The sequence below is a fragment of the Anomaloglossus baeobatrachus genome, chromosome 10, assembly GCF_048569485.1.
Source record: "Anomaloglossus baeobatrachus isolate aAnoBae1 chromosome 10, aAnoBae1.hap1, whole genome shotgun sequence".
Lineage (NCBI taxonomy): Eukaryota > Metazoa > Chordata > Amphibia > Anura > Aromobatidae > Anomaloglossus > Anomaloglossus baeobatrachus.
Genome location: NC_134362.1, coordinates 38,417,498 through 38,439,369, shown reverse-complemented (window position 1 = coordinate 38,439,369; position 21,872 = coordinate 38,417,498). Strand labels below are relative to the sequence as shown.

General features: G+C 43.9%; 1 protein-coding gene across 3 annotated transcripts in view; it reads left to right on the top strand.

Moving 5' to 3' along the window:
- SIPA1 (signal-induced proliferation-associated 1) overlaps positions 1-21,872 on the top strand; it is a 134,967-nt gene that overhangs the window by 21,516 nt on the left and 91,579 nt on the right. The window contains exon 1 of one of the 3 annotated variants that reach the window (XM_075326202.1): positions 3,688-3,828. The exons of 1 other annotated variant lie outside the window; for it this stretch is intronic. The gene's annotated coding sequence lies outside the window, so the exon portion shown is untranslated. Of the gene's footprint in view, positions 1-3,687; positions 3,829-21,872 lie in introns of those variants that run through there. One more of the 3 variants, XM_075326199.1, reaches the window with a different exon arrangement.

Below are 21,872 nucleotides of genomic sequence, written 5' to 3'. Positions count from 1 at the left end.
TATTTGCATAAAACCAATAGAAACAAACATGCAAAAAACACACATGAAAATAGCATAAAGGCAATGAAAAAACACGCAAAAAATGCAAATTGCGAACATAGCATAAAATACAGCTTTTAATTTACATAAAACCAATAAACAAACATGCAAAAAAACGCAACGTGTGAATATAGCCTAATATGCAGAATTTTATTTGCATAAAACTAATGAAAAAAAAATACAAAAAACATAACCTTAAAAGCAGCTTTTAAATTGCATAAAAAAATGAACAAAACATGCAAAAAAAGCAACGTGTGAACACAGCCTAACATGCAGCTTTTAATTTGCATAAAACTAATGAAAAAAAACATACAAAAAAAACGCAGCGTGTGAATATAGCCAAAAAAGCAGTTTTTAATTTGCATAAAACCAATGGAAAAAAAAATAAATTATAAAAAATCAACGTGTGAACATAGCCTAAAAAGTAGCTTTTAATTTGCATAAAACTAATGGAAAAAAACATGCAAAAAAACACAGCGTGTGAACATAGCCAAAAAGGCAGCTTTTAATTTGCATAAAACCAATGAAAAAAAACATGCAAAAAAAGCAACATGTGAACATAGCCTAAAATGCAGCTTTTCATTTGCATAAAACCAATGGAAAAAAACATGCAACATGTGAACATAGCCTAAAAAGTAGTTTTAATTGGCATAAAACCAATGGAAAAAAGCAACGTGTAAATGTGACTCGCCCAGCCACAGGGCCGGGTGTACTCGGAACCGGGCCGGACTACTCCGGGGACGTCAGCGGTGGCGGGGTCCGGCTCCGTGACCCTGGCGGTGTCTTTTAAATAAATGAAAGGGAAATGATGATGATGATGATGGGAGTTGTATTTGCTATTAAATGAAGTTTGTGACGCCACATGCGGTGTGCGGGTATGAGAGGGAGCTGCCGCTGTGTAGTCTCTCTCACTCCTGGGGCTGATGTGACGCCGTGGCCTATCAGGTCGTCACAGGGTATTGTGCAATCTGCCCTTGTGCACAGTATCTACCTCCTCCTTGGTTACGGGTCCCTGACCTTTGGTGTTGCCAAGAACAAGCAAAATCCTAGGAACACTCTGCACCACACCCACCAGACAGAAAAGTGGACGGCCTGAAGGGAATAGGGTCGCCCATTTGGGGGGTTGGTTAAGGGGAGGTCAGGAGTGTTAGGAGCAGAGCAGTGTAGTGTTGGAGGAGAAAGTGAGAGGAGAGGTCAGGAGCCGGGCTCCTTGGTTACTAGGTGGCAAACGTTGGTATGGGCCTGATAGGAGCTGGACCCCGGTCACAGGGGATCGTGACAAGGGGCACGGACTGTCGAGGAGGACAGCCAACAGCCTTGTGCAATCACAGGGCAGGGGCCAGGGCACTATGGGGTACGTGGACCCTAGGTCGAGAAGGAGCTTAAAGCGTCTTGACAATTTACCCGAAGAGGACGGAGTCTTCAAGATCCGTTCTCCACCAGCTCCAAAATCGGGGTACTAGCGCAACAAGGGGGATAGGACTTTCCCACTACATAGTCCAGAAAATCCCAAGCGTGAACCCTAAGAGCAAGATCACCCAGTTAGCCATACTGGTGAGCGGGACCCATTGTTCCATGCTAGAGGGAACATGGAAAAGGCCACAGGCTAACAAGCAACACCAACGGGCACGGGATTCAGGCGTGCTCCCTCCCTGCTGCAGCGGTGCTAAGGAATTTGGTTTACCAGGGTTATCGGTGTCAGCGTTATTGCACTGAGTGAGTACTAAAGTGATCCCTGACCATCCCAAGGGCACCTCCCTGTCACCTACACCGAGTCCCGGGGCATCCCCGCTACCCGTGGAGGGGTTAAACATCTGGCTGCCCGCACCATCGCCACTGGGTACTCCCATTGCAGCGGTGGTACTACACCTTACCACGCAGCACGGGTGGTGTCACGAACTGTCCTTACAATCCCATGTAAATAACCCCCCTTCTATTCCGAGTGGCCGCGCCACCCCGACCCCCGGGTCTGGAGACCCCTCGAGCCACCGCGGATCCGGATCTGAACAGCGGCGGCAGAAGGATCACGCGGGGGCGGTATACTGATGGTATGACACAGCTAAGATGTTTCAGCTCTCCGCAAGCAGAGCTAGGCCCCAGGGAGGATGATGGTGGTCGTAGTGACGGTGGCGCTGAGGCACAGGGTGACGGCAAGTAAACAGACAACACAGGGGCTGCAGTTTAAGATGTCTACTCACTGATTGTCCTTTCTGCCCACGGGGTGCCGGTCTCCACCAAGATGGGCTCCAAACGATCCCGAACTCTTCAGATCCCGGTGCTGGTATTGTGACTGGTGGGCCCTTCCTCTATGCGCTCTGTTGTTGGTGGGTCCCCATGGCTTGAAGCTACTTGGGGTCTCCTTTTGTGTAAAAAGTCCCGGCCCGTTCGCAGGCAGCGCAAACCTGTAGTGGGCTGGCTCTAAGTCTCAATTCCCAGGCTCTATGTGCTGCTGTGCCCCAAACACTGTGGTGGGTGAAGAAACGTAGAATCTTCTCTCCCCGTAGATTTATAGAAGCGTCCCCTAACCTAGGGCTCTACACCCCAACTGCGCCGGTCCCGGGGGAAATGACACCGTATTCCACTGGCGGCTGCAACTCCTCTGTTCCATCAACGTCACTAGGTGATGTCCTCTCTGGACTGAAGTCCCTCGCTGACTGCCTACTCCAACTGTCACTAACGGTTCTTTGGCTCCTCCCACTACCTGGTGACTCCTCCTCCCCAACCCTGTGTCCCGGATCCAGTAGATCAGAAGTCCCTAAGTGCGGTGCCATCCTATAGACCCAACCGCTGTGGTGATCCCCTTTGTGACCGGACCCTGGTCCCAGTCCCCATTGGTGGGGAAGTCTGCAGTGTGTGGTGTTGGAACCGGCACTGGTCACCTAGGAATCCGGGATGAGCACAGCACCTAAAATCAGGTTGCAGTACCCTGTGGCGCCTGAAGTCTCAGGGGCGCCACATAAACATAGCCTAAAAAGCAGCTTTTAATTTGCATAAAACCAGTGAAAAAAAGCATGCAAAGAAATACAATGTGTGAACATAGCCTTTTAATTTGCAAAAAAAACAATGAAAAAAAAAAACATGCAAAAAAAGCAGCGTGTGAACATAGCCGAAAAAGCAGCTTTTAATTTGCATAAAAGTCATGAAAAACCATGCAAAGAAAAAAACACAGCAAAAAACGCAAGATGTGAACATAGCCCAACACACATGGATGTTTATTCTTTCACTATTTTCTTCCGCGATGTTTTGTATTTTTGTGACCTGTGACGACTGTTTGTTTTGTCGCAATCTGTTGTCAGATTTTCTGTTAGGAGAAGGCGAAGGAGGATATTTTGTCACATCTGTGAGAAGCAGATGACTTTTGCTTTTTTTTTGCCTTTGTCCTGCAGCTGTGGCATTGTGCGGACAGAAAATGACTTGAAAAAAGGTTTATGGGTGTTTAAGTGACTCCAAGATGTATACGGCACCATATGCGCTGCTCGGATTTCTGACTCTAGGGATAATAGGGGGGAAAAAGAAGGGATACAACAAATCAGTGATGATGGTGTGAGGAAGGAGAGAGGTTCATGGCTCCCTATTCACTGTGACACCCATCAGGGGGAGGATGGGAGGAAAGGAGCGAGGAAGTGGAAGGGGGGTGGAGGAAGAGAGAGGTCAGAGGAGGAGATGCTGATGGGAGGAAACTGACAGAGTGGAGCAGCAGCCTGCAGCTGTTTGAGAGAAAGAAGGGATTGGGGGAGTGGAGAGAGAGAAAGCGAAGGCACAGATCAGAGAGGAGAGCAGATGAAGGAGGTAGGTGACAGCGAGCGCACAGTCGTGTCTTATACATCCGTGTACATGTGTGTAACATGTGTGGTGCATGTGTGTAACGTGTGTGGACGACCGCCACATCTGTGCCTACGACCTGACATGATGCTTGTTCACACACAGCAGTTATTTCCTTATTTTGGTTTTTTTTTTTTGCACCTTGTATTCCTGACACGTATGTGAAAAATCCTTTCTACAACACACGTGCTGTTACATTGCATTTGTAGTCATAGATTCATTAAGTGCTCCAGAGCTGTAGTTTGTTTTTTATTTATTTTTTTTCCTTTGTTTTTTTTTCTATTTATAAAAAGTAATTTTACTTCTATTTTTTTTATATATTTTTTTTTTTTCGGTCTCTCTAATTTCCGCTCGGATGACAGAGGAAAAAGGGCATGTGGAACAGAAACAGACGGAGGAAGTGACAGACGTAGACAGGAGGGGGTGGAAAGGATGTGGGGAGAGAGAGAGAGAGAAAGAAAGAAGAGAGAGAGAGAGGAGGAGGAGGAGGAGGAGGGTTGGCCGGACGGGAGAGATGTGTGATACATGAATGGGAGCTGTCATTTATTGGGACGTTATTGCACTATAATCCGTGCGTTGCATCACGTCCATTCACAGACCGTTGGTGCTTGCAATGCATTGTGGTCTTCGTAGTCCTGAAATCTAATCTGGTCCCTGGAGTCCTTAAAATTTCGAGTATTTTCATGGCAGTGATTTCTCGGAATGACTTCACGTTAGTCTTACATTTTCCGTCTACACAATCTGCTTCTCAGAAAGACATCCATGGTGCATATTGCGGTGGTATAAACATGTCGTACATGAGCGCGCAGTCAGGCGTTTATTGGTTTTCTGTGTTATTTATATGCGGCTATTTCAATATACAGTACAGGCCGGTTTCCATGGCCGGATAGGGTAGCCCGGTATGTCATGCTAGGAGGCGGTTTCATGCTACAGAGGGGCCTCTGTTCACTGCTCAATACCAATCATTGTTAACACTTATCTCCCCCCAGTGTATTCCTCGGCTCTCTCCTCCATTTCTCTTTCTTCCGTCCTGTAGTATAATCATTTATTCATAAGGTGTACATATGTTCCTGCTCACAATGAACTGGAGACAATGGAAAAGCTCAGCCCGACTGGAGACGTGTCGAAAAAGAACTGTGAAGGAGACCTTGTTCCTTACATTATTCATTTACTACTATGTCCTTTATCTGAGGGTCATATGTTATATCGCAACGCTATGACGCTTTTTTATCAAAAAGTGTTATGCCGTAGCGTGACATTGGAGATATCATAGTGGATGCATTCAGGGGTGGACATATTATTGGGGCAACCAGGGGTCCAAGAGGTCTAGGGGCCCATTACCACCTCCAAAGCAGAAGATATTGAAGCATTATGATGAGTTATTGGACTGAAAAGGCCCATACTTTGTTCTTGCACAGGCGCCCTCTCCTATCTGTGTCCGCCAGTGCAGAGTTCCCCAACTTCAGTCCTCAAAACCCACCAACAGTGCATTATTCCAGGATTTTCTTTGGAGAAAAAGGGTTAAAAGGGTGGTTCACCCATATTTTTTATTGTCTAGATCGATATTATATTGAGAAACAATGTTTCTCTCAAATACCTTATGTTGGCAATAGTGCCTTGTGAGAGGCACTATTGCAGACCGCTGTTCCCCGCTCCGTGACCACCGGGCTCCATGATCTCGGGGATCTGGTGACGTCACGTCAAGTCCTGGACACGTCACATCCATGCGGCCGGCTGCAGTCTTCCTGACTTACTGAGCTGTGGGCGGTGTTTCACTGCTTGTCACAGCTCAGCGCGTCTCCTGCTTGCAGCGTTCTGCTGTGAGGGAGGAGGGAGCAGATGGGCTGTAACGAGCGGTGAAATACCGCCCACAGTCCATCACTCACGGACACTGCGGCTGGCCGCGGGTCAGGAACTTGACATGCCATTACCGGATCCCCGAGGTCACGGAGCCCAGGGGTCACAGAGCGAGGAACATCGGTCTGCAATAGCGACTTTCACAGGCACTATTGCCAACATAAGGTATTTGAGAGAAACATTGTTTCTCATTATAATATCGATCTAGACAATAAAAAATATGGGTGAACCACCCCTTTAAGAGACCATGCTGCCAAAGAAGAGGATCGATGTAGAAAGAATGATTATCATTTGTCAATGCGTTTCAAAGCCTTATGGCTTCTTCCTCAGGACAAATCCTATACCTGAGGATGAAGCCATAAGGCTTCGAAACGAGTAAACAAATAGAATCATTCCTTTTACATGGATCCTCTTTTCTTTGGCAGCGCGGTCTATTAACCCTTTTCTCTCCAAATGTGAACTGCATCTCAACGTGGGTTCTGCTGCAGCCGTATTTACACCATTACAGTGGTTGTCACAGGTGAGTCTACCCTTAGAGCACCTTTGCTGACAGTGTTTTAGGATAAGACCGTTCAGGATTTCGTTAGCATTGAACAGGTTCTGGAATCATCCCCTGTGCAAGTGATTAAATTATCACCCCTTGCAATACTAAGGAAATCCCAAAAACATGCACTGGTGATGGACCTTGAGGACTGGAGTTGGGGAAATGTGAACTAGTGGACATAGACAGAAGAGAGCACCTGTGAAAGAACAAAGTATAGGCCCTTTTCAGCCCAATAACTCACCATAATGCTAGTGGATGTGCTGTGCAAAACAATTGGTGTCTCCGCATCTGATATCAGTAAAGGCCCTGTCACACACAGAGATAAATCTTTGGCAGATCTGTGGTTGCAGTGAAATGATGGACATATTGTTCCATTTGTACACAGCCACAAACCTGGCACTGATTGTCCACAATTTCACTGCAACCACAGATCTGCCGCAGATTTATCTATGTGTGTGACAGGGCCTTTAGGAATAAGCTTCACCTCAATTAGGCTGCTTTCACACATCCGGCTTGAGCTCTGCGGCTCAATCCGGCTGTGCAAGCTATGCAACGGATGCGGTGAAAACACCGCATCCTTTGCATAAGTTTTTTACATGCGGCCGGTCCGGTTTTTGCCGCTTGCGGCATGCTACTGAGCATGCGCAGTGGCAAAAACCGCATGTGGCGGCCGGATGCGTTTTTTTCCGCATCGCGCCGCATCCGGCATCCATAGGGATGCATTGGGAAAAGCGCTGCATCGGCCGGATGCGGCGCGATGCGGTTTTTTTTTGCCGGAGCAAAAAACGTGCCAGGGAATGTTCCATCCGGCCGCCGCATCGGCTAAATCTGCCGCATGCGGCAAAAACCGGACCGAACGCAAGCCCATGCGGCACAATACGGCACTAATTAAAGTCTATGCAGGAAAAACGCAACCGGCAGCAAAAAAAACGGTTGCGGTTTTCCTGCAAAGTGCCGGATTGTGCCGCATTGCAAAAGCCGGATGTGTGAAAGCAGCCTTAACAGGTTTGCTTCAGAAAGAATAAAAATGGGAGCTTTGGTTATGGGCCCGAATTCTACAGTTGGACGTCCCGGTCAGAGTCTGAGTGGGCACCTCTTTGCTTTTGATATTTCCTCCTTGCCTTCTATGAGCTATAACTTTTCTATTTTTTGACCATAGTGTTGTATCAGGGCTCGTTTCTTGCGGTACAAACTGTAGTTCTATCTTTGCAATTTTGGGGTCCTTACGGCTTTCCGATCTCTTTTTATAAGATTTTTTGTTTAAGGTGAAGTGACAAAAAAACAGCAATTCTGCCGTTTCACTTATTTTTATTTTTTTGGGTCATTGTTCAGGATAAATAATCGGATATTTTATTAGATAGAAGAGAAACTAAAGGAGGTGACGTGTAATAAATAACATGATGCAGTAGGGTGACTTTGGGGATGATATCAGTGTGAAAGCTGCTGCCCATCAGTATTGCGATCAATTCAATTTAAATTTAAAATTCAATGAAATATATAAAAAAAAAAAAAAAAAAAAATATATATATATATATATATATATATATATATATATATATATATATATATATATATATATATATATTAAAATAAATCCTTCCCCTTTTTCCTAGAATATAACTAAAATCTAAAAACAAGGTCCAAGTCTCCCCCTAGGGAGAGCAATAGAAGATGTAAAATACAATGAAAACTATTGAAAAACCAAACAAACAAAAAAAGGCTCAATATAATAGTTCAATCATTTTCCTATTTCCTCGAATATAGATAAAATCTTAAAAAAAAAAGGTCCAAGCCCCTCTAGAGGGACCAATAGAAAATGTAAAATACAATGAAAACTATAAAAAAATATAATAATTTAATAATTCCCCTTTTTCCTGGAATATAAGTACAATCTTAAAACCTAAATAAATAAACACAGTATATATATATATATATATATATATATATATATATATATCTACACACATACATACAGTGCATAGTATATGTATATACACTTATTTATTTTTATATATATATAATATGTATTTTATATATATATATATATATATATATATATATATATATATATATATATATATATATATATATATATATATATTTTACTTGGTATTTTTACCTTTTTTACATTTTATTTATATTCCAGGAAGGGGAATAATTAGGCCATTATATTGTTCTTTTGTTCTATTTTACCTTTTCTATTGGTCCACCCAGGGGGCCTTGGATTTTTTTTTTAGATTTTATTTATATATACATATATAAAGTTTCATCACCTTTTTCCTAGAATATAAATTAAATCTAAAAAATAGAAACAATTAATATTTTTTGGTATTGCTGAGTGCGTAACTGTAATCTGTAATTCAAGGAAAAGGACATCAGATCCAGAAAAAAAAATACAGAAAATAGTCCAATACCTGATGACAACCACACTATATACCAGGATACAGTTTTGTGACCTCCGTGATAAAAGACATCCCTATAATAAAAGGCCTCATCCTTCTGTATACTGGTATTGCCCTTATTTTGTGATTATTTTTTTTTTGGGGGGGGGGGGGGGGTTTATTCAGTTCTTGTCAGTGGATTACATTTACCCACTTAGTGATACCAAACTTGTTAATGTTTTTAGATTTTATTTTCTTTGTATATGAACCTCCTGAATTGTAAAGCACTGCGAAATATGTTGGCGCTATAGAAATAAAGATTTTTTATTATTATTATTATTATTATTATTATGTTCCAGGAAAAGGGAAGATGATTGATCTTTTACATTATTATTATTATTTTGAGGGTATTTTCCTTTTTTGTATTGGTCCCCCTAGGGGAATAAGACCTGCGATTGCTCGTACTGGCGGACATTCACAATGACGTCATCCCAAAGAGGAAAGTCACTCTACAGGATAATGCAGTTTGTTACATGCGACCTCCATTTTATTCCTGCAAGGATAAAAATGAGACAACTGTCATGAAAACTGTCTGGAGGTGTAATATACGGCCCTAAGATGATACAGTGGAAAATGTATAATGTAAGGCACAAGGTCTCCTCCACGGTCCTGTTTCCACATGTCCCCAGTCGCTGGGCTGTTCCATTGTCTCCAGTTCATCTCTCAGTATATTGTAAAATTACCAGTCCCCTGTGAAGCTGTGATTGTCCTGATGGAGTTATTTTTCCTCAGAAACGCGTTGACAATAAATCACTATCCAGGATCTGTTCTTCTTGGTCTCCATTCCTACGGCAGCGTGGATTAACCTTTTCTTTCTAGTTACACAAACATAACAGACATGGGAGCTTTCTTTAAGCCATTGGCTGCCATGATGGTGGCATCAAACTCCTTTAATTGATTTATGGGGGGGTTGACCGGCGTTGGATGGGACACCTTCCGTCTTTTTCCAACCACTTAAATTTTGCCGAACGTAACTTACCCCACCAATAAGACTCGGGTGCTGGCTGTATAACACAGCTTGCATCTGCTCTTTATTCTGTGACCACTGCATAGATGCAATGTAGAAATCCACCATTACAGCGAATGTCACCAGTGGAAATCTGAGCCTTCCCAGGAGCAGTGAACTCCGACACTTACTTGGGTTTGCCAAGTGCCGATGCCAGCCTTGAACCTGGTGTCTCCGGGCCTACTCAAAGTACCAGTAAGACTTGGGTGTGGGCAGTATAACACAGCTAGCACCTGCCTGAATCCAGGATCATTCCATGCATGCAGTGCAAAAATCAACCATAAATGTACAACAAATGTCACCAGGGAAAATTTGGGATTTCCCAGGAACAGTGTGATCCAACACTTACTTGGGATTACCAGGTGCCCATGCCGGCCCTGAGCCTGGTGCTTTTTTACTCCTCACCTACTCCATGTACCAGTAAGACTTGGTTGCTGGCTGTATAACACAGCTGGCACCTGCCTGAATCCAGCGTCGTTCCTTGTATGCAGTGCACAAATGCACCATAAATTTTCAGTGGATGTCACCAATGGAAATCTGGTGCCCCCAGGAGCATTTAGCCCCGACCCTTGCTTCGGTTTACCGGGTTGATGTCCGCCCCGAGCCAGGAGCTTGTTTATTCCTTGCCTACTCCATGTACAAGTGAAGGACGTCACTCCCACCACCTTACGTAAGTTGCTGACGGGGAACACAAAGGTGGCCAACCTGAACTGGATTCTTTCTTACTCAGCCCAATGTCATGGTGGTTTTTGTGGGTGCAGATTAAACAGGAAGACGTCTGTGTATTTGTAGACTACAAAAAGAATATGGGTGATGGGGTTTGATGGTGTGACAACAGGATGTCACGGTATAGCGATGTGAAAAAAAGACCATGGGGGGGTTTCAAATGTAAGGCTCTCATTACTGTTACTTTTTTCAAGCAGAGAAGTAATAGTAGATGAGCCTCCCACGGCTGGACTGCTGGAGAACGGTGGGTCTTAGGGTTCGCTCACACCACCGTATAAATCGGATGAGTGCTATCTGATGTTTATCGGTTAGCCCTTGCTCCAATATTATTCAATGGGGCAGTGCCGATCTGTGTTTTTCATTTCGCACCGATTCGGCAAGAGAAACCAAGTGCAGCATGCTGTGATTTTCAGCGTGTATCCGACAGTACGCACCTATTCATGTCTATGGGTGCGTGGGAATTTTCTTCTCCATCTTCTCTGCACCTGTGCTGCGATTCTGTCGTCCGAGAGAATCAGATCACACAAAGCTGACACTTGGATCACACTCAGATTAGAGTCATTTACATCTATAAGATTCTCTCGTATGAGATATAATTAATCAACGCTTATCTGATCCCGTTCATAGACAGATCAAACACAGTGCAAAAGCTTTCAATGTGCCTGATTTATCTGTGCTCCAAATTTAGTGCAAATTGATCCAGCCATAAATGAATATTTATTTTTGTGTTACATTTTTTTTTATAAATATCTATAGGACAAACTCCTATAGAGCTGAGACCACTGTACAACCTTCCAAAGCTCCTGATTTACAGCAATTTGTCTGTAAATTAATATTTGCATGTGTGTTGCGTTTTTATTTTTTTGCTTGTTTTTTGGTGAATATGTGGTAGAACATAGAGAGTTGTAACCGGGAGTACAACCTTCCAAAGAGCCTGATTTACCTATATGCCAAATTTTGGTGCAAAGTGGTCCAGCTGTTTGGCCGTGCATAAAGATCAAACAGAAAATCAAATTCTAAATGTATCTCTCTATAAGCAAAAAAAAGAAGGTAGCACTCCAAATAAAGTGAAAGAGTGGATTTTAGCCCACATGGCGCGACAACGTTTTGATTGTGACAAACCTTTATGAAGCTGGTCACAACCGAAACGTCGTCATGCCAAGTAGGCTAAAATCCACATTTTCACTTTATTTGGAGTGCTGCCTTCCTTTTTTTGCTAATATATTGTTTGCCAGAAGGAGTATGGTTTGCTATTTATCTATGCTATTTCTATTTAGCATTATATCCTTCTATCTATCTATCTATCTATCTATCTATCCCTCCATCTATCTATCTATCTCTATCTATCCCTCTATCTATCTATCTCTCTCTCTCCCTCCATCTATCTATCTATCTACAGTGCCTACAAGTAGTATTCAACCCCCTGCAGATTTAGCAGGTTTACACATTCGGAATTAACTTGGCATTGTGACATTTGGACTGTAGATCAGCCTGGAAGTGTGAAATGCAGCAAAAAAGAATGTTATTTCTTTTTTTTTTTTTTAAATTGTGAAAAGTTTATTCAGAGGGTCATTTATTATTAAGTATTAAGAAGTATTTCAGGCACAAAGAACAATGAGCTTCACATGTTTGGATTAATTATCTCTTTTTCCAGCCTTTTCTGACTAATTAAGACCCTCCCCAAACTTGTGAACAGCACTCATACTTGGTCAACATGGGAAAGACAAAGGAGCATTCCAAGGCCATCAGAGACAAGATCGTGGAGGGTCACAAGGCTGGCAAGGGGTACAAAACCCTTTCCAAGGAATTGGGCCTACCTGTCTCCACTATTGGGAGCATCATCCAGAAGTGGAAGGCTTATGGAACTACTGTTAGCCTTCCACGGCCTGGACAGCCTTTGAAAGTTTCCACCCGTGCCGAGGCCAGGCTTGTCCGAAGAGTCAAGGCTAACCCAAGGACAACAAGGAAGGAGCTCCGGGAAGATCTCATGGCAGTGGGGACATTGGTTTCAGTCAATACCATAAGTAACGTACTCCACCGCAATGGTCTCCGTTCCAGACGAGCCCGTAAGGTACCTTTACTTTCAAAGCGTCATGTCAAGGCTCGTCTACAGTTTGCTCATGATCACTTGGAGGACTCTGAGACAGACTGGTTCAAGGTTCTCTAGTCTGATGAGACCAAGATCGAGATCTTTGGTGCCAACCACACACGTGACGTTTGGAGACTGGATGGCACTGCATACGACCCCAAGAATACCATCCCTACAGTCAAGCATGGTGGTGGCAGCATCATGCTGTGGGGCTGTTTCTCAGCCAAGGGGCCTGGCCATCTGGTCCGCATCCATGGGAAAATGGATAGCACGGCCTACCTGGAGATTTTGGCCAAGAACCTCCGCTCCTCCATCAAGGATCTTAAGATGGGTCGTCATTTCATCTTCCAACAAGACAACGACCGAAAGCACACAGCCAAGAAAACCAAGGCCTGGTTCAAGAGGGAAAAAATCAAGGTGTTGCAGTGGCCTAGTCAGTCTCCTCACCTTAACCCAATTAAAAACTTGTGGAAGGAGCTCAAGATTAAAGTCCACATGAGACACCCAAAGAACCTAGATAACTTGGAGAAGATCTGCATGGAGGAGTGGGCCAAGATAACTCCAGAGACCTGTGCCGGCCTGATCAGGTCTTATAAAAGACGATTATTAGCTGTAATTGCAAACAAGGGTTATTCCACAAAATATTAAACCTAGGGGTTGAATAATAATTGACCCACACTTTTATGTTGAAAATTTATTAAAATTTAACTGAGCAACATAACTTGTTGGTTTGTAAGATTTATGCATCTGTTAATAAATCCTGCTCTTGTTTGAAGTTTGCAGGCTCTAACTTATTTGCATCTTATCAAACCTGCTAAATCTGCAGGGGGTTGAATACTACTTGTAAGCACTGTATCTATCTATCCCTCTATCCCTCTATCTATCCCTCCATCTATCTAACTATCTATCTATCCTTCTATCTATCTATCTCTCCCTCCATCTATCTATCTCTCTATCTATCTATCCCTCTATCTATCTATCCCTCTATCTATCCCTCTATCTATCTATCCCTCTATCTATCTATCCATCTATCTATCTATCCATCCATCTATCTCTCTATCTATCTATCCCTCCATCTATCTCTCCCTCCATCTATCTATCTATCCCTCCATCTATCTATCCCTCCATCTATCTCTCCCTCCATCTATCTATCTATCCCTCTATCTATCTATCTATCTATCTATCCCTCTATCTATCTATCTATCCCTCTATCTCTCTATCTATCCCTCCATCTATCTATCTATCCCTCTATTTATCTATCTATCCCCCATCTATCTCTCTATCTATCCCTCCATCTATCTATCCCTCCATCTATCTATCTACCCATCTATCACTCTATCTATCTATCCCTCCATCTATCTAAATATCTATCTCTCTATCTATCCCTCTATTTATCTATCTATCCCCCATCTATCTCTCTATCTATCCCTCCATCTATCTATCCCTCTATCTATCTATCTATCTATCTATCCCTCCATCTATCTATCTATCCATCCATCTATCCCTCTATCTATCCATCCATCTATCTCTCTATCTATCTATCTATCCATCTATCTATCCCTCTATCTATCTATCCATCCCTCTATCTATCTATCTCTCTATCTATCTATCTATCTATCTACAGTGGAAAAAAAAGTATTTAGTCAGCCACCAATTGTGCAAGTTCTCCCATTTCTAAAGATGATGAGGTCGGCCTGCAATTGACATCATAGGTGACCACAACTATGAGAGACAAAATGAGAAAACAAATCCAGAAAATCACCGCGTCTGATTTGGCAAGATTTTTTTTGCAAATTATGGTGGAAAATAAGTATTTGGTCAATAACAAAAGTTCATCTCAATATTTTAAGTCTTCACAAGGTTGGCACACACTGTTGGTGATATGTTGGCCCATTTCTCCATACAGATCTACTCTAGAGCAGTGATGTTTTGGGCCTGTCGCGGGCAACACAGACTTTCAACTCATTCTAAAGGTTTTCTATGGGGTTGAGATCTGGAGACTGGCTGGGCCACTCCAGGACCTTCATATGCTTCTTACAAAGCCACTCCTTTATTACCCTGGTGGTGTGCTTGGGATCATTATCATGCTGAAACACCCAGCCACGTTTCATCTTCAATGCCCTTGTTGATGGAAGGAGGTTTGCACTCAAAATTTCACGATACATGGCCCCATTCACTCTTTCATGTAATTGGATCAGTCATCCTGGTCCCTTTGCAAAGACACAGCCCCAAAGCATGATGTTGCCACCCACATGCTTCACAGTAGGTATGGTGTTCTTTGGATGCAATGCAGCATTCTGTGATTTTCTGGATTTGTTTTCTCATTTTGTCTCTCATAGTTGTGGTCGCCTATGATGTCAATTACAGGTCTCTCATCTTTTTAAGTGGGAGAACTTGCACAATTGCTGGCTGACTAAACACTTTTTTTCCCCACTGTATCTTTCTTTCTATCTATCTATCTATCTACCTACCTATCTATCTATGCTCTACTATCTATCTTTTTAGCTTCTATGTATCTATCTATCTATCTATCTATCTACATTGTCTATCTATCTATGCTCTGTTATCTATCTGTCCCTCTATCTCATATATATATATATATATATATATATACACACACATACCTGGTATATTCTACGCGCTCTCTGACATTACTCACATTTTATTCTCTATGTGTTTATTTAACTTTAAACTTGAGTATTTTAAGCAGCCAAGGCTAAATCTGATGGATTTTTTTGCACTTTCTGAAAGAGTAAGATATATTTGCCTAGGCCATGAAGTGTTGAAGGCATTTCACAGCTGTATCTCTCTGCACCTCAGTGTGAACGATCCCGGCTATCTGAGCCGACATTATACTGCGCTCAATGGCCTCTTTGCTGTGGGAGAAGTAAGAACAAATATGTAAACTAAGACCCATTTAGAGAACGGATCAATGATATAACTGATGATCGGCGCTCGTTTTCGGGCCGGTCCTCAATGACTAATGAATCTGACTCGCCCACCCCAGGGTTATGGGACACCCGGTGCCGGGCCGGACTAGTCCGGTGGTAGTCAGTGGTGGCTGGGCCCGGCTCCGTGGCCCTGGTGGGTGTCAGTAGAATATGTGGCTTGCTGAATAAAGGTTGTGTTCGTGACGCCACCTGTGGTATGCGGCTATTAAGCCGCCGCTGCTGTGTGAGGCCACCGGGATGATGTTATGGCAGCAATGGTGGTACTGCTCCCCACAGGTGGAGCAATGCCCGGGGCACAGTTGGTGCTTGTGAATGTCTATGCAGCTGAAATAACAGAGACCACTCCAAGGGTGCAGTTCAAGTTCTTTACTCACAGTTCTTATCAAGGCCGGCAGGAACCCTTGGACTGCTGGGACCACTGTCAGGGACCTCCGCCGTTTCTGGGTGATTCAGAGAGTAAAAGCCGGTACCCTTCTCTTAGTGTCTCTTTCTTCTGCTGTCTTCCTTAGCCTTGCCTTTGATAGGATGAACCTGGCTTGGCCTCCACTACAGCCTCCAGGCTGGGGGGTCACCTGTCGGCTGATTACCCCTTTTCTGGAAGTCTGCTATGGGTTCTGGCCCTGGGAGTCTACAACCTTCCCTGGGCCTCGGTTTTTACTGTTTGGAGATGATTTTGCACTCCTCCAGTCTCTAGGGACCGTCCCCTGTCGCAGCTTGATCCCTCCACCGATGTTATTGTGGAACAGGCCACCGTAGCTTTAAACTTCCCCGACAGCTATACAGACTACCCGTGGCCCTGCAACTCCTTCTATCTCCTACGTGGTGTCACCTGGACCTCTGGGTCCCAGGATCTTCACCAGGAAGCGTCTCCTTCTGTTTCTCTGCTCCTGTCTGACTTGGAGCTTTCTTTCCTTCTTTCTTTCTTTCTTTTCTCCTCCTTGCCTGCCTCCAACAGGCCTCCTCCTCCCTCCTTTCTCTCGTTCTTCTTCTCCAACTACATGCTCACTCTCTCACTCCCTGAGGTAGACTAACTAAACTTGACCTTCCTCTCTGTGTCTGCTCTCGGATGGCTCCTCCCACCTCCCCAGTTGCTAAGCTGTACCCTATAGGAGCAGGGATGGGTCTTACGGCCCCTCCCAGCATGCAGCATGGGGGGGGTAACTGCCACTTTCCCTGGTCCCAGTATGTACCTAACAATGGGTGTAGTGTGGATTTACCAGGGGACCGGAGTTCACCCTCTTCCTCTCCCAGAATGGGGCATCACACCGCTGGATGGGGTGCAATGACCTGTGGCGACGGAAGCCTCAGGGGCGCCACAAATCACTGATGTGAAGGGAAGAGTCGCTAATGCCACCATTCTGTGCCCATACGGTTCCAGGCTATGGGCAGCACATCCCCTGATTACACAAAGTGCTGCCGATAATGATGATTTCTATGGCGGCATAAACAGTCCAAGCACCTAACAAACAAGCATTTTCCTCATTCGTCGTGTAATCGCTGGCATGTTTACATGTTCTTTGAAGTCTCATTCAAATGAACCTTACAGGGATTGTCCACTTCCAGACAACCCCAGATTAATAATTTCATGGCATCATAGAAAATAAATAAAAACAATGTATATTCTCCTCCTGCAGTAGCACCATTCCGGTGTTGCCGGCGCCGCTGTGATTTCCAGGGGGTCACATGACACTGTTGTGTCACCAATCAGCAGCCACTGACTGATTACATGCAGTGTTTTCTATTTCATCAGAAGGGTAGTCTGCGCTGATGGAATGTTGATGAGCTGCAGCCAATCATTTGGTTGGCTGCAGCGGTCACACGACACAACAATGTCACATGACCCACCAGAAACAGCAGCTCCGACACTGGAAGAATGGTGCCTCTGCGGGAGGCAAATATACATTGCTTTTTTATTTTCTATGTGGCTGTGGATTGATTAAACGGGGGTTGTCTGGAAGTGGACAATTCCTTTAAGGTTTACATAGATGAGAAGAACATGTAAACAGGCCATCAAATTTAGTAGTGGACAACCTGTTGAAATATTTTTCTCATGATACGTTCCATGTCCTATTGCTTCATTATTTCCTCTTCACCAGTGGGAATAATAGTGTAAAGTCTTTTGTAAGAAAATACCTTACCCGACAGTAGTCTACACAATATGTTCCTTACTTAAAGGGGTAGTCCAGGTAAAATAAAAATTCCCCGAAGGGCAATTAATGGTAACATAGTACATTCTATCAAGAAATGAAAGTGAAGAAATCTTTTTTCTTTAGCGACGTGACTGCTGGGGCCTATTATGAATTTAGACCCGGACCCTGTTGGTTGTACATCGCATCACATCCTGTTCCAGTCACCTGACCTTGGCAGCCAATCACATGCCTTAGCAGTCAAGTGACTGAAGATCTTGATGATCCCATAGACTCTATGGCATAGACAGTCAAATTGTATATGGATACAACAAACCTCAACCTAATTATTAAAAAAAATGGTGGGAAATAGTACAAAAGGAGAAATAACTGACTGATAATGTTGATATCCAGGCTGACTTTTATGGACCCTGACACTCAAGAAAGCTCAGAGACTACGGGCTGTGAACTCCAGCTTACACTAGATCTCTTATTACAAGGACTCCTTCTGTCACACATTCCTGGCACAGTTTAAGATTGGGAAACATAAAGCTTCCCGGCGCCAAGCGAGGACTTTCACTTGAAATAAAACAAATATAATTCCTTTATCTGGCATATTTTTCTCTTTAGAAAGCAGCAAAAGGCGTCAAACCTCTAATGAATCCACACAGATATTAGATCATTCTATAGGTAACTATTGTGCAACGGTCGGTTTATGCAGAAATATCCATTCATATATCTGATTGGGGTGGAATAAATGTATGTAATATCAGATAGAATTCGGCAAACCTTGGTAAAATCAGTGGGACGGGCACAAGCCGATTTCTAATCACAAATGGCGCCTATCAACTATATACCGTACAAGTGTATGGATACTCTTTCATATGGGCTGACCAACTTATAACCAACTGTTGTTGGCAGCAAATTATGGTGATGCCGACGACGGTAATTTAATGGCCGTCATGAGCAATCAATCTACTCAGTTGACGAATGAGAATTTTGCTTGCTCATTGGCCACTCTTATGAACGTTCATTTATAGATGGTCTTTAAACTTTTTTAACAATCCTCACTTTATCCCCGATTCAGAGAAGTGGATAATAGACTTGGCCCTGTAGTAATCTGTGGCCGCCGTACGAGAGGAGTACCGCCTCTTAGCTGCCGAAATCCGCTGCTTTTTATGATTATCCTGCATGGCGTTGTCACATGGCGTATTGCTGTAAACTCGCCGAGTGTCATGGTGGTATCAGACGCTATACCAACCACAGACTCTGACACTCCTCACTATACTTTCTCTGGTGCTTCTGAACTGCAAAGTCAGGTTCGGGCGTCAACCAGCTATGTGGTCATTAGTGATCAGACTAGCAGTAGTTAATTTCTGCTAGTTTGCTGGTTATCTTTTTCATCACATGTAATGGGAGACCCATCACAAGTAATCCCCACCTTTTTTAAGATGGAGGAATTTGCCTTCCTTTGCCGACTATAGCTTTCTTCTATACTGGTCTGTGTGCTGGTTTCCAGTCTCGTAATTTAATGCGTGTTGCTTGGTGTGTTGTGGATTACCTCCTGTCATCTGGTTATTTCATCCCTGCTTTAGTTTTCCTCCTTATGACTTGTTGTATGATTACTTTGTGTGAGCATGTGGTGTGATACAGTTTTGGTTTCCCCTGTTTGTCTATCATTGTTGGTGTTTACACCCTGGGGTAAGGTGGGATGAGGTACTAATATATCAAGGCTGGTCAAAAGCAGGGGTAGGAAGGTGGCCCAGACATCGTCACCAACAGACGTATCTCTGAGATCAGGGACAACTAGGGCCCCCTAGCCTGAGGGCCAGGTTAGAAGCCCCGTCACCTGTTATCCCCTGTTTGTCTATCATTGTTGGTGTTTACACCCTGGGGTAGGGAGAGATGAGGTACTAATAGATCAGGGCTGGTCAAAAGCAGGGGTAGGAAGGTGGCCCAGACATTGTCACCTTCAGACGTATCTCTGGGATCAGGGACAACTAGGGCCCCCTAGCTTGAGGGCCAGTTTAAAAGCCCCGGCACCTGTTATCCCCTGTTATCCCCCGTTTGTCTATCATTGTTGGTGTTTACACCCTGGGGTAGGGAGGGATGAGGTACTACTAGATCAGGGCTGGTCAGGAGTAGGGGTAGGAAGGTGGCCCAGACATCGTTACAATCAGACGTATCTCTGGGATCAGGGACAGCTAGGACTCCCCTAGCCTGAGGACCAGTTTAGGAGCCCCGGCACTTGTTATCTCCTGCCATCCCGTGACAGGCGTAATATCATTGTTGCAATGTGAGACACATGTAACGTCGTACCAGGATGTCAAATCCCAAGACATGGACACCGACAGCTCAAAGGCAGCTCTTCTCTCCCATGCAGCATCCACAGACCAAAGTCATTTGCCTATGGAATAAAAATGTGAATAAATTTGCACCAAATATATACTATGAAAAATTGTCCTTTTTTTCATCAAAAATAAAACAATTTTTCATCTGATTTGCCATCTGTATGATATTTGCATTGGCTGGGGCTACACGGCGATTTTGGTTGCAATACAGGTTGTGTGGTCAACATTGCAGGTGATGAGGTCCATTGTGACCCCTAGGGTAGAGGTCCCATAACAAACAAATCTCAAAAAGTCAGAACCAGGTGGATTTTTGGCAACTTGTCGCAGTCATGGTACCCTTGGGTTCACAATGTACCCAATTCACTTGTGTTATACTGGGATGTAGCAGCGACATAGAAAAATTTTGTGCCGTAGAGCGAAAATCACCAAGCATCCCTGGCCTTATCCATCAACAATTTAAGTTAATAATTACAGTGGATCCATAAAATATAGATGGCGTCCATATGGCATCCATTTTTTTTTTTACAGATCCATGCACGTCTGATCCTAAGTATCTGGAAACTCACAATTAATAGTGGTTAGGAAAGACCTTAGGCATTTATTCAATCTGCCGATGAAAAGTCTTACGGATGCCATCTCTATAAAACTATACGACACCTTTCTGTTACCAGTAGCTTTTGTGCAGCTTTATTACCAGTTCTTAGCGCTACATATTGTCCCACAGGGACTTAACAACCAGTCATTCTTGCCAGTTCTTTCTCTTTTATGTACTGAGGCTCTGAAGTGTTCTGCAGAGCTCCACAAACAAAGCTTTCACGCATTTCAGTCCGTGCGCCAGTGGCGAGGGCACGCTCATCTCTACATCAAAAGTGCAGATCGACTACCAATTAGGCCAGTACCACTTAACCTTTTAGTATTTTTTTTCTTGAGGGGAAACTGAGGGGTGTGGAGAAATCTATCACCTGGTGTCACACGAAAAAAAAAACAAAACCAGAGGGATGGACAAAAGCAGCCCGGAGAAAAGAGAATAATGACCTTCATGGATGTATGGCTGAACGTCCCTATGTCACGATAATACGTTGTATTAGGGAGCACATAACATACAGGCATCATCTGCAGCTGCCATGAGATTTAAAGGGGTTGTTCACTACTTTAACATTGATGGCCTATCATCATTGTCTAATTGGCCAAGACTCCTGCCAATCAGCTGTTCTTAGTGCCGGCGGTGGGAACAGGTGGCGGTAAATGCTAAGTTTCGGAACTGCTCCGTCTTCTGATAGTGGCCGCGGCCAGTTACTGCACATCCACCTCCTGTTGATTTGTATAGGAGGCGGATGTGCAGTACCTAGCTGCAGCCACTATCAGTAGACAGGGTGGCTCCAGAACTGAGCATTTCCAGCAGACTGCTTCTGCCGGCACCGGGTGCAGCTGATCAGGACGGGTGCCGGGTGTCAGACCCCGGCTAATCAGACATCAATGACCTATCCTAAGGTTAAAGTAGTGGACAACCCTTTTAAAGGCAATGAGTCATGTAGAAAATGGTCTATGATCTGCAGGCAGGATGTTATAGAGCAGGAGAAGAGGATCAGATTGATACATACCATAGGGTTGTTGAGAAAGATTCAATAAAACTTACATTTCGTTCATTGAAAACCCTGCTGTCTATATATCCAAAATGTATATAAAATAGTCCAGTGGGCGGTCCTACTAGTGATTGACAGTCTTCCTCTACTATGTATGCAGAGATAACTGTCAATCACTGAGTAGGATGGCCTACTGGACTTTTTAGGTATGATCACAAGGGTCATTTTGATGTGAAATGCCATCAAGATACTCCCTGAGAACACACGCTAAAGATACACTTCCTACTGATTTCAATAGAGAAAGATGCCCATAGTGCACATGGTGTTCCCTCTTTCA